General features: G+C 40.6%; 1 long non-coding RNA gene across 4 annotated transcripts in view; it reads right to left on the reverse strand.

Annotated features, from left to right (window-relative positions):
- LOC148778036 (uncharacterized) overlaps positions 1 to 14400 on the reverse strand; it is a 139614-nt gene that overhangs the window by 19062 nt on the left and 106152 nt on the right. The window lies entirely within an intron of this gene.

Genomic DNA, 14400 nt, shown 5'->3' on the forward strand with positions numbered 1-14400 from the left:
AAAGAACTGACTAATTTGAAAAGACCCTGATGCTGAGAAAGATTGAAGGCGGGAGAAGAAGGGGATGACAGAGGATGAGATGGTGGGATGGCATCACCGACTCAAAGGACATGAGTTTGAGTAAACTCCAGCAGTTGGTGATGGAAAGGGAGGCCTGGCGTGCTGCAGTCCATGGGACCACAAAGAGTCGGACACGACTGAGCAACTGAACTGAACCAACTCACCCCAAGATTCTTTCCAGGCTGAGACAAAAGACAATACAGGTGGAGAGAAACAGTCATCAGCTCTGATGAGGGCTTGGCACAGAATTGGAGCTCAGTGCCCAGAGCATATCATCCAAAATTGTCACTTGCCCCCAGTCCTGCACCAGGGCCTCTACCTCTAGCTACAGAAAACAAATTCCGCACACCCCTCCTCGGTTCTCCCCTTTCAAAGTCCTGCATAAGGAGCTGAAGAACAACCTTTGTCGCCTAGAGTTAGGCCAAGAGTCTGTCCTGGAAGTGAAGACCAGCTCTAACCTCTGTACTCTTTTTGGAGTTTTGCCTCTTCACACAGGTGGGGTTTGCCCTGATGGCTCTCATTGGCCAAATTCTGAGGCAGATTCCCAGAATTACTACTCCCTTTTGTGAGACTTCTCCCATGTCTTTTATTGAATACGTGTGCTTCATTGGACCTAAGGAACTTGCATTTGGATGTTTGGCCCTGTCTGTAGAACCTTTTACACCTCAGCAGTTGTGACTTAACCTCCTTTAGCATAGCCTCCCCTCTCTACAAAATGAGGAGGATAATACCCTTTATTCCCTCAAAGGATTTCTTAAGGACCAAATGGAACATTCTATGTATTTTACAAGTTTTAAGGAATTATGCAGGTACTATTATTACACTAGAATTGTCCATGGTTCAAACAAGCTATAAGGTTCTAACTCAGGCTGCTGGAAAATATGTTACCAGTGGGAGGAAAGGGGGCTTCCCTGGTGGCTCAGGCGGTAAAGTGCCTGCAATTCAGGAGACCTGGGTTCTATCCCCGGGTTGGGAAGACCCCCTGGAAAAGGAAATGGCAACCCACTCCAGTACTCTTGCCTGGAAAATTCCATGGATAGAGGAGCCTGATAGGCTACAGTCCATGGGATCACAAAGAGTCGGACACGACTGAGCAACTTCAGTGGCACTGGGAGGAAGGGGGCTTCCCAGGGGGCACTAGTGGTAAAGAATCTGCTTGCCAATGCAGGAGACATAAGAGATGTGGGTTCAGTCCCTGGGTCAGGAAGATCCCCTGGAGAAGGACGTGACAACTCACTCCAGTATGCTTGCCTGGGGAATCTCATGGACAGAGGAGACTGCCTGGCTACGGTCCACAGTGTCTCAAAGAGTCAGACGCGACTGAAGTGACTTAGGAAGGCAGCTAGTCCCTTGGGAGCTACAAAACTGTCACAGGATCAGAACCTTCAAACTTTAGAGTAGATGGGGTCTCAGAGATCACTTGGTCCAACCTCCTCACTTTGCTGATGAAAAAGTCACAAGGGAGAGGAGCAGGGGACTTGCCTTGAGGTTTGTTTGGGTCAGAGGATCCGCAGAGAAATAATCCTCAAAGCTGAAGAAGGTGGGAGGTCAGCCAGCTAACCAGAAATGAGTCCAGCCTTTCCCCAGGTCAGGGACACTATCCATCTTTCTACCAAGTGGATGGTTTTTTAACCTCTTCCCTTACCTTTGAGAGCAATGTCAGGCTTCCTCTGTCTCAAAGGTTCCTCAATGACCCACCCGTGTCCATGTAGTGATTGACTTTCCCAAGAAAACATAACCATGTTGCTGTGTGTCTCTCAGTCGCTCTGCTGTGCAGGGAATGAGGGTTCCAGTCTTGATCAGCTGGGGACTCCAGTACCCAGCCTCTGATATATCGTGCAGGGACTTCAGGGCATCTGAGTTGTAACAAGAAGAAGATGAGCTTGTGGCCTCGGGCTTCTAACCTGCTCCTCAACCCACACTTCAAAGAAAGTTATTACACAAGAGTTAGACTAAATCAAACCAAACTGCAGTGTTTTAGTACTGTGGCCCATTTTCAGATCTCACTGTGTCTCACGACTAGTCCCTCAGAAACCCAGTTAGGAGCAGAACAATATGACCCAATGGTAATTTAGTTTGTAGGTTTTTAAAAATGAACCCTACTGATTTATTTTGAAATTTTAGTTAAGCACGATGTCAAGAAAATCTCTCTGGCTATTTATCATTTTTTTTCCTCTTGCATACTCTGAATAGGCCGAATAAAATTAGAAACTGGCTATTCACATGCTTCCAGTTTTTGTTGGAGGCAGATGTTGTTACTAGAATATCAGAATGTTAGGATGTTTGGATGATCATTTTCTACCAAAAGAACACTCATCATAGCAAGAAAGCTCTTTACTAGGCCATTTACTTTCTTTATTAGCGATGGTATACAAGCGTTATAGGAAAAGGTACAACAGATAACCTATTCCCATTTTTCCAAATCACCTCAATCTGAAAGCATGAAAAACTGCATTTTTCTTTTGTAGCTTTGAACAGTGGATATAAGAGCGATAAGTTTTTTGAATCATCAAAGAACTAAAGCTTATATTCATTGTTGTCTAGAGTTGAGCGTGTTCTATAGGATGCTACGGAAAACTTTGGATGGTTCATGTGGCAACTTTCACTTAATCTAGTAACTGAACCATTAAAACCTATCCTCTAGCCATGCTCCATGCATTGGTTGTGCCCAGTAGGAAAGCTTTTAGACAATTCTTTAGTCCCAACCATGAATCCTGGCAGTATCTTGGGATCGTGGTGGGCTGGGGCTGGGAGAGATGGCCCAAGGTGATGAAGAAGGAAACCAAGACCGCAAAGACAGGTAATTTACCCAAGGCCGCACAACCAGTCATTCAGAGCCGTGGCTGCGATTCAGGTCAGGCACTTTCTGCTTCTGCCCCATACGTGGCACTTCTTTTATCAGATCAAGGATGACAGACCGGAAAACCAAAATCAAACATTTTTACATGAGCAGAGACGAGCAAACTTTGTAATCAGAAACCCAAGGCCAATAACCAGGAAAAAAAAAAATGTCAGACCAAGCATCCAGCCCAAAAGGGGAAATGAGAGGCTGCAAAGCCCAGGGAAAAGTTATGACCTAGGTCTGAAAACAAGAGGAGACCAGGGACGGTTTTGGCTTCCGTGGCCTGGACACATCTATGGGGTAGGAATGGAATATTCTCATCGTTCCGTGCACATCTTTCTATTTACTGCTCCAAGGCTTGTGTATTATCCTTAGATTTCAAGTTGCTTTGCTTTGGAAAAGTTAGACTGAGATGCTGCACTCAAGACCACCCTCCTGCGCCCTCGTCAGTACCTGCCCATTTCCGGAAGGGTTTGCCACCACTTATCTTCTGAGCTAGAATATGAGTCAGTCCATCATCCAGTCTTTACTCAGACTCAGCCCCACATAAAAAGAGGGTCACACAGTCACTGCCCTCAGGAAGATCATAATCTGTTTCAGAGGTTTCAGGGGTTAATAGCACCTTGGAATTATCTGCAAACTTTCATGTTTTTTTTTTACTTTAAAATTACTTTAATATTCTCTTTTTGTCACAATACCATCTGTAGGGTTAACTTTACTGAGTAAGAAAATATTTTTTATATTTCAGAGAGCCAGTAAATAGGTATACATTCTGGATTATGCTCTAAACAATATAGGCACTGTCTATTTTTATATTTATGGAAAATATGTAGATGTTTCTGGTGTTCCGTGTCCCATTATTTATTTTTCGGCAGGGCTCACCGTGCTTGCTCCACCCCGTCTTCTCCTACATACCCAACTGTGTCCTCTTTGTTTACTCTTACTGTTGCACTCTAATCCTTGGAGAAAATTGAGGATCTTCCACATTAGGCACAAAATATTCAGTTCAGTTCAGTTCAGTCGCTCAGTCATGTCCAACTCTTTGCGACCCCATGAACCACAGTACACCAGGCCTCCCTGTCCATCACCAACTCCCGGAGTTCACTGAAACTCATGTCCATTGAGTCAGTGATGCCATCCAACCATCTCATCCTCTGTCATCCCCTTCTCCTCCTGCCCTCAATCTTTCCCAGCATCAGGGTCTTTTCAAATGAGTCAGCTCTTCACATGAAGTGGCCAAAGTATTGGAGTTTCAGCTTCAACATCAGTCCTTGCAATGAACAATCAGGACTGCTCTCCTTTAGGATGGACTGGTTGGATCTCTTTGCAGTCCAAGGGACTCTCAATAGTCTTCTCCAACACCACAGTTCAAAAGCATCAATTCTTCTATGCTCAGCTTTCTTCACAGTCCAACTCTCACATCCATATATGACCACTGGAAAAACCATAGCCTTGACTAGACAGATCTTTGTTGGCAAAGTAATGTCTCTGCTTTGTAATATGCTATCTAGATTGTTCATACCTTTCCTTCCAGGAAGCAAGCGTCTTTTAATTTCATGGGTGCAATCAGCATTCACAGTGATTTTGGAGCCCCCCAAAATAAAGGCTGACACTGTTTCCACTGTTTCTCCTTCTATTTCCCATGAAGTGACCAGATGCCATGATCTTAGTTTTCTGAATGTTGAGCTTTAAGCCAGATGCCATGATCTTAGTTTTCTGAATGTTGAGCTTTAAGCCAACTTTTTCACTCTCCTCTTTCACTTTCATCCAGAGGCTTTTTAGTGCCTCTTCACTTTCTGCCTTAGGGTGTGTCATCTGCATATCTGAAGTTATTGATATTTCTCCCGGCAATCTTGATTCCAGCTTGTGCTTCGGCCCAGCATTTCTCATAATGTGCTCTGCATGTAAGTTAAATAAGCAGGGTGAAAATATACAGCCTTGATGTACTCCTTTCCGGATTTGGAACCAGTCTGTTGTTCCATGTCCAGTTCTAACTGTTGCTTCCTGACCTGCATACAGTTTTCTCAAGAGGCAGGTCAGGTGGTCTGGGATTCCCATCTCTTTCAGAATTTTCCACAGTTTATTGTGATCCACACAGTCAAAGGCTTTGGCATAGTCAATGAAGCAGAAATAGATGTTTTTCTGGAACTCTCATGCTTTTTCGATGATCCAGAAGATGTTGGCAATTTGATCTCTGGTTCCTCTGCCTTTTCTAAAACCAGCTTGAACATCTGGAAGTTCACAGTTCACATATTGCTGAAACCTGGCTTGGAGAATTTTGAGCATGACTTTACTAGCGTGTGAGATGAGTGCAGTTGTGTGGTAGTTTGAGCATTCTTTTTGGCCAAAAAGTTTGTTCGGGTTTTATATATCATCTTATGGAAAAACCTGAACAAACTTTTTGGCCAACACAATATTGCTATTCTTCTGTTTTGGATGAAGGGCTTATCTCTTTTACTCTAAAACTGATGTCTAGTTATACTCCAAATTCTATCTATATTTTCTCCCTACTTCAATAATTGTGTATGCTTTCTCTTTATTCCCTTTCTATTCCATATATATGTGAATATCTTTGAGGGAAGAGTCAAAGAAATATCTGATTATCAGAGGGTTCTATGACTCAGTTTAATTGGTCCAGTTGGAGAGACAAGACTAGTTTACAGAATCAGCAAAATAAAAACAGTACATGAGACCTTTGTGAGATCAGGGTGGGTCAACATGAGAAGCTTCCAGAATGAGGTGGGGTTTGTAGGTGTGTCTTGAAGGGTACAAGATGCCTGGATAAGTAGAAAGAAAAGGGCAAGTGTGGCTGACTGGGAGAATACAGTGGATTGGAAACTAAAATTTATTCAAAAGAACACATATCCATCTGGCACCTAAATGCATCAGGTCTCATTTAATCTTCCCAACAAAACAGTAAAGTGAGGATTATTTCCATGTTACAGGTGAAAGCAGATTTAGGAAGGCTAGGTGCATTGTATACAATTGGGATATTGGCAAAGCCAAATTAAGATCCCCAGTCACTTAGTCTTGGGTATGAAGTGTATAGTGTGAGAAATATAGTCAGTAATTACACTGTATCTTTACATGGAAAGGGATGGTAACTAGATTGTGGTGATCGTTTTGAAATGTATAGAAATACTGAATCACTCTGTTGTGTAACATGAACTAAAATAGTGTTGTAGGTCAACTATACTTCAAAAACAAACAAACACACAGAGAAAGAGAGATCAGATTTGTGGTTCCCAGAGGCAGAGTATGGGGGTAGGAGAATTGGATGCAGCCAGTCAAAATGTACAAACTTCCAGATAAGCAGGTATTAGGAATGTAATGTACAATGGGATAAATAAAATTAGCACTGCTGTATGCTGTGTATGAAAGTTGTTAAGAGAGTAAATTCTCAGTTGTCACAAGGAACAAAATTATTTTTCTGTTTCTTTAATTTTGCATCTTTATGAGATTATAGATGTTCACCAAATGTCTGGTAGTCATTTCATGATGTGTGTAAGTAAAATTATGCTGCATGCCTTAAAACTTACACACTGCTGTATGTCAGTTATATCTCAACATAACTGGAAGCAGAAAAATAAAACCCAGGCCATTGGACCTCAAAACCTTCCTTGCTGAAGGTAGGGCTCCTGTGGTTACAGTAGAGTTAAATGCTGCTGGGCTAGGATTATTACGAATCTTTATTGAGCATTTACTATAGGCTTCCCTTGTGACTCAGCTGGTAAAGAATCCACCTGCAATGCGGGAGACCTGGGTTCAATTCCTGGGTTGGGAAGATCCCCTGGAGAAGGGAATGGCTAACAACTCCAGTATTCTGGCCTAAAGAATTCCATGGACTGTATAGTCCATGGGGTTGAAAAGAGACACGACTGAGTGACTTGCACTTCACTTCACATGCCAGTCAGGATGCAAGCTATTTATCTCATTTAATCCTCAAAAGGGAAACAGTCAGACACAACTGAGCGACTTCACTTCACTTCAATCCTCAAAATAACCCTCTGGCAGAATATTGTTACTATCCTCATTTTTCAGTTTGGGAACCTCAGGTTATAAGTAGTTTGTCAAGGGAATTCCCTGATGGTACACTGGTTAGGACTCTTTGCTCTCACTGCCAAGGACCTGGGTTCAATCCCGGGCTGGCGAACTAAGATCTCTAAGATCTCACAAGCTGTGTGGTGTGGCCAAAAAAGAAAAAAAGTAGTAGCTTGTCACAGTTCACACAGATAATGGGTGCCTGAATTGGAATGATTTGAAATTCAAATCTAATCTGTTTAATTCCAGAGTTGAAATCTTGAAAAATGCTAGACGATTAACATTTTGTGACTGCTCACAGTGTGCCAGGCACTGTGCTGGCATTTTATATGTATTATCTCATTCAATTCCACAGACACCCTGTGAAGGACATATAATACTATTTTCTATATTGTACAGATGGGCTTCCCGGGTGTCCCCGTGGTAAAGAATCTGCCTGCTAATACAGAAGACCCAAGAGATGCAGGTTTGCTTTCTGGGTTGGAAAGATTCCCTGGAGTAGGAAATGGCAACCTGCTCCAGCATTCTTGCCTAGAAAATTCCATGGACAGAGGAGCCTGGTGGGCTAAAGCCCCATGGAGTCGCAAAGAGGCAGACATGACTGAGCACACACACACACACACACACACACACACACATTGTACCAATGATAAGCAGAGTCACAGGTGAACTAAAACTCAGGTAAAGTTTAAGTAACAAGCCCAAGGTCATGGTTTGGCAGGTCTGAAATCTGGGCTCAGAACTCCTGTGGCACAGTTTGCCCAAACCAGGGATTCAGGGAGTGGAGGACTCAACACACTTCTCTTCACTATGCCCTCTCCTCCCACTATATTTCTTATCTTCTCTTTGGTGATCATTTTTTCAGGCCTCTTATTACTTCTTATTAGAAGCAGTGGCTCTCTTATCACTTCAGATTCTCATATACGTTGGACCCAAATCACTATTAAAAGAAATCTTGGGATAAATGTTTTTCTGTAATGTTATAAATGGAGGTAATGTGATTAAGATCTTATTTTTTCATTGAACATTTATTGAACTCCTACTGAGGGTTGCTCAGGGTACAGGGATATAAAGACACAAAGAAAAAGTCCTTCTCTTCAAGGACTGCACAGTCTTTTAAACACCAGGCACATAGGATGTTCATAGGATGAACACCAGGCACATAGACCAGTAACTGAAATGCAGTGTGATAACTGGTGTGAAAGAGGTAGGGATGAATAACCTCAGAACACGAGGAAGGAACACCGAACTCGGGATGGGATGCTGTGGGAGTTGGGGAAGGCATCCCAAAGCCAGTGATGCTTCAATACACTGTTTATGAGCTCAGATTTTCTTTCATGTTTTCTTTATGTATGGTATTTTGAAGCTGTTAGTTCAAGACGGATAATACAATGTCACTTAACTGTATTTTCTCTCTTTTACATACACACAGACACACACGCAAGGCTCTCTCTTACACTATTTTTTCTAACTAATCGCACCATATCTTTCTTTCTTAATTGAAGCATAGTTGATTTACAATGTTGTGTTAGTTTCTGGTGTATAGCAGAGTGATTCAGTTATATGTATATATAAATATATACATACATATATATATTCTTTTTCATATTCTTTTCCATTATAGTTTATCACATGATATTGAATATAGTTCCCTATGCTAACAGTAGGACCTCATTGTTGATCTATTTTATATATAGTAGTTTGTATCTGCTAATCCCAAACTCCTAATTAATCCCTTCCCCACCACTCTTTCCTTTTTGGTAAACATGTTTGTTTTCTATGTATGTGAGTCTATTTCTCACAATTACCTTCTATCAATATGCCAGCAAATTCAGAGAATTCAACAATGTTCCTAGGACAGGAAAAGGTCAATTTTCATTTCAATCCCAAAGAAAGGCAATACCAAAGAATGTTCAAACTACTGCACAACTATACTCATTTCACATGCTAGTAAGGTAATGCTCAAAATCCTTCAAGCTAGGATTCAACAGTAAAATTCAATTTTAAGGTTATACCTTGATGAGTTTTGACAAATGTATAGAGTTGTGTAATTATCATTACAATCAGGATACAGAATATTTCCAAAACCTGAAAACATCTCCTTGTGCCCTGAATTCAGTCACTGGGTTCAGTCCTAGTGAGACATGCAGTAGGTAACTACCGAAAAAATTAAATGACTGGAGAGCATGACCAGTCTAAGGAACTAACATTTATTGAGCACTTTCTGGACGCTTTACCTAAGTACATGTGGAGATTGATTTATTACCCCCCCCCCCCCACAGAACCACATGGAGGTTTTATCTCCATTCTACAGAAGAGGAAACTAAGGCCCAGAAAATTTAAATAACTTGCTCAAGGTCATTGAGCTAGACATGGTGAGGCCAGGATTCAACTTACATTTCCTGCATTAGCTTCTCACTGCTCCCAGATGGCGCTAGTGGTAAAGAACCCGCCTGCCAATGCAAGAGATGGGGGGTCAATCCCTGGATTGGGAAGATCCCCTGGAGGAGGAAATGGCAACCCACTCCAGTATTCTTGCCTGGAGACTCTCATGGACAGAGGAGCCTAGCGGACTGTAATTTATAGGGTCATACAGAGTTGGACACGACTGAATTGACTTAGCACAGAATATACAGAGGAAAAAGAAAAAAGAAATATTGGAAGCCAAACATTAAAGATGAGATACCACTTGATTCTATTTGTATGAAATTCTAGAAAAGGTAAGACTAGGGATCAAAGCGGATCATTGCTTACCAGGGATGTGGGAAGAAGATTGACCGCAAAGGGACACAAGGGAGCATTTTCAGGTTATGGAAACATTCTGTATCTTCATTGCACTGAGAATCACACAACTGTATACATTTGTTAAAATGTATACAAATATATACATTTGTATAAATTCAACTTAGGGTTGAATTTAATATATGTGAATTATACCTCAGTAAATTAATTTTAAAAATCTATAAAGAAAAAGTATAGAAAGACCTTGGAAATATCCTTTGGTTTTAAAATAACAACATCGTCACCTTTAAAAATGTAACTTTTGCCATATAAAATAATAAAAGCATAGAAATAATTTTTATGAAAAGTTGCTAAAATTTTAAAAGGCTAGCAAAATAAATCAGTGTTCATTGTGACTGAAATTAAATCAGCAAACTCAATTGTCTTGCATGAAATGAACAATCCAATATATACATTTCTGAATCTGTTGTAAACGTCTGGTGTCCGAAGGTCTGATTAAGCATGATCCAAAAAGAGCTTGCAAGTAGGACTGTTTACTAACATTTCAATTTCTATGCCTCATTTATTAGACTTAGAATAAAAAGGTGAGAGGGCTGTTTGGGATTGTCTTTAACCTTGATGATATTTCCACTGAAGCAGCATAATGGCTCTTAATTGCTTAAGTGAAGAGAACATGTTGACTCGTCCTTCTTTGGACTAAGAGCTCAGAGCCTAAACCATTATGCTAATTCAAGCATTATATACACCAAAGTATTTATGGGACTGACACAAGTGATGTTGCAGGTAAAGGGCTGTGAAATGGTCTGTAAACAGAGAGAATTGATTTGAGGCCCAAAAGCAGTGCTGTTAAAAGTCACAGCCATTGAACAGCCAACCCTACAATTTCTATCCAGATTGTCAAACTGGGTCAGACAGTGTTAGCAGGGTTGCCATTAGAGATCAGATGGGTGGTTTAATAATATGTAAACCAACCACATAAACAGGCAATTCTTATGGTAGAGGTCCATACCCACCTGGTGTATGGGTGTATGTGTGTGTGTTAATTCTCATTATGAAAAGTTCACAGTGCCATATTCAGTTAAATATCAATGAATTGGTTTTTGATAAAAGAGAAAGTTCCAGCAAGTGTAAGTTAGACAAGAAAGCAGTATGGCAAAAACCACTACCATATTGTAAAGTAATTAGCCTCCAATTAAAAAAAAAAATCCAGGGAGTGAATCTGCAATTATACAGGGAAGCAAGGACAATCAGACCTGTGTATTTGACCTTCCAGACTTTACCATCAGTTGTTTTTAATGTGGTTCTTTCTGCAATATGACTGAACATTTTTTAAACCAGCCTTAAAATAATTTCATAAGGCTCCTCATCACCTGCATTACCAGCATGCCTTACTTTGGATGTTAAACAAACAGAATCGATTGTTTTAAAAACTGGGTTCTACTTATACAATCTCCAAAATGACATCTGGGTGGCTTAGTTTCAGCTTTGATTTAAACTTGTGAAAACCAAAATTGTCCAGTTATTTAGTATGATTTTAGAAGCTTGTTATGAATAATTTCCTTCCATCCCAGCCAGCTTAAAGGCAGAGGAAAATATCATGGCTCCCCTCCTCTTCTTTCTAAAATAGGACAAAACAAAAACCTAGAACTGTATTAAGAGGAGTGGAGCATGATGATGAAGACTGTGGACTTGAGTTCAGATCCCTACTCTGCCGCTTACTGACGTGGGGCAAGTTATATAACCTCTCTGCACCTCAGTTTCTTCCTCTGTAAAATGGGACATGGATCTCACAGGATTATTATGGGGCTGAATACATATAAAAGTGCCCAGCACAAGGTAAGCACTCAAAGACTATTACTGATACATATTTGGCCTCACAAACTTCTACACCAGGGCCACATCTTTCTCATTTAGTTTCAACGTTGGTGCAGCTTACAGTGGCATTCTCTACGAGTGGAATCATTCTGATATCCTATGCTGACTTCTGTGGGTCAGTTAATTCTTCAGGCCCTTTTTTGGACAAGAACCTCTACAATGCTTTGCCTTTTATTAGATTGATATGTTTATTTTGCTGCCCTTCCAAGTCAAGCTTTTAGTGTATAGTTCAGCATACATTGGTTAACAGTTTTAATTAAAGTATTATTTTCTAGGTATACAACTGCTCAGGAAATGTTTATGAATTTCAGAATTGTGAGTGATTGTATTTAAAATGGCACAGTGTGAAATCAAGACATGGTTTAACCATCCTATGATTTTACTGTTGTTTTAACGGTCTTCCTTGAGAATGTGCATGGATGAGAAAGTAAGACTTTGATTTAATTTTAATCAGTTAGCTCATCAGTTCTAGGGGTAAATTGTATGATGGCATTTTCTGAGAACTTAACATTTGGGATCATGTCAAAGGTAATACAATTGTGGTTTAAAAAGGTTCTGTTTCAAAATTTCCAATATGCTACAAATGGATATTTTAGGAAATACACATTAAAAAAAAATCACTCATTAGTGTCCAACTCTTTGAGATCCCATGGACTGTAGCCCACCTGGCTCCTCTGTCCATGGAATTCTCCAGGCAAGAATATTGAAGTGGGTTGCCAGTTCCTTCTCCAAAATGCACACAAACTATCCCTTCATCTTAGATGAAAGAATTTTTCTAATTTCTTTCACAATATTTTTGAGCTAGAGGTTTCTTTGAACATTTGAACATATGTGAATTGTTTCAGAGATGCTGTAATTAACAGCTGTGGGGTGGAATCCAAAAAAGAGATGATTTCTGAGGTTATTCTGGACTAATAGGGTTCTAGCTTATTTACAAGGGTATGTTAGAATTTTCACAGCCTCACATAGTGACACATTCAGAGATTCTATAAACCAGGCCAACAATTCTTCCATAAAGTTTAAACTAAATCAGAATGGTCCCAAAGTACAGCTTTAAAGATTGGACTTCTCCTATCCTCTAAAGAAAGTCAAGAGATGTGCAAACAACTTGAATTGGTTCTCTGGTCCCCTTAACAGAAAAAAAGCCTTCAAGTCTCCCAGAGATGACAAATAGATTTCAGCATGAATGTCAATTCTAATGGATCAGTTGCCTGGAACAAGGTGTTGGAAGACTTGAGGCTCTGTCCAGGATCAGCAGGAAATTGTGCCATAATCTATTAGCAATGCCTGCCATGGTGAAGAGGTAAAAGACTGGAACAACTTTTTGCTGCTGCTGCTGCTAAGTCACTTCAGTCGTGTCCGACTCTGCGACCCATAGACGGCAGCCCACCAGCCTCCTCCATCCATGGAATTTTCCAGGCAAGAGTACTGGAGTGGGGTGCCATCTGAAATTGTATGTTGTATGTTCTTCTCTGTTGCCCATCTTTCTCAGTTAAAATTATTGGTACTTTGTTAGCAAATAAGTAGCAGTCTAGGTTCCTACAAAGCAGATGCTTTCCTACTCCTGCATCACATTTAAAAATTTTTGTATTGATTTGGAAAACATCCTGGATACTCCTCCCCGCCACCCCCCCCCAAAAAAAAGAAATGATAAAGAAAAGTTTCTTCTGAAAGCCAGAAACTTCTAGTTCACCGAAAAAAATATATTGAGTACCTACTATGCGCTAGGCATGTACCAGGCAGGTATGGTTAAGCATTAATGGCCTATTTTATTTCTTCAAAGTATCTTTACTAAATAAGTTGAAACATACGAATCCTCCCTAAAATCCCTAGAAATGTTTTGTGTTCAATACATCTGAATTATCTTCTTCAGATTTGTCTAAACATGCTCGGCCTATCAGCATCCCGTTTCCACTTCCCCAAAAAGAAATGTGGTAACACCCTGACTTGGGATTTGAGAGATCTGGTCTCTGATCCTGGTTTCATCACTAACAAGCAGTGGGACCTTGAACAAGTCCCTTCACTGGCCTGTGCCCCCATTCCCCATCTGTAATGGGAAACACTACTGACGCCCCTGGAATGCTGTGTGGCTGGTCATGTGGCAAAGGAAAGCACCTGGAGCAAAAAACGTCTATGCCATTGCTTTCTGTAACATCAGCATGGAGTATTGTTTAAAATGAACAAAGGAGAAACTCAGGGGCCAAGAGAGATCACATCAAATATGATCTAAAAGCATGTAAACATTACATCTTCAAGTCTTGCAAATACTGGGAGATAGGAGACAAGGATTTGACCCAAGTCTGGTTATGTCAAGAGTTAAATAGGCTTGCCTTCTAATGTGGCTTCTGGCACTTTCCAAAGTTCTTTGGAAAGTTGCATAACCTCTGTTTCCTTATCTATACAATGGGGATAACGGTAGCACCTAGCTCAGGGGTTGTCTGTTGGATTCAATGATGATGAAAAAAGGTTAGTATGCTGTCTGGAATATAATAATATTTAAATGCATTTTAGTAGGATCATATTGCTTGGCAATGCTATTTGGGTAACACACAGGAATATGGTGTTTTCTCTTTTATGGTTATAATAATCCCTTCCATTTGTTAATGATTACCAAGTGCCTTTACATAGCTTCCTAGTGCCTTGCACAGCCAACATTTTGGAGATTCCTGGAAAATAATATTTGTTGAATTACTTTTCTTACTGAATCCTCACAGAGGCCTGGTGAGATGTGTGTATCTGTCACAGGAGAGAATTCCATGAGACTCAGAGAGGTAAGTGGGCTGCCCAAGGTTACAAAGCTAAGAAGTGGCCAGCCTGGATCTGAACCTGAGGGCAGAGCT

The sequence above is a fragment of the Moschus berezovskii genome, chromosome 4 (assembly GCF_049115385.1).
Source record: "Moschus berezovskii isolate FMDL1 chromosome 4, NW_MosBer_1.0, whole genome shotgun sequence".
Classification (NCBI taxonomy): Eukaryota; Metazoa; Chordata; class Mammalia; order Artiodactyla; family Moschidae; genus Moschus; species Moschus berezovskii.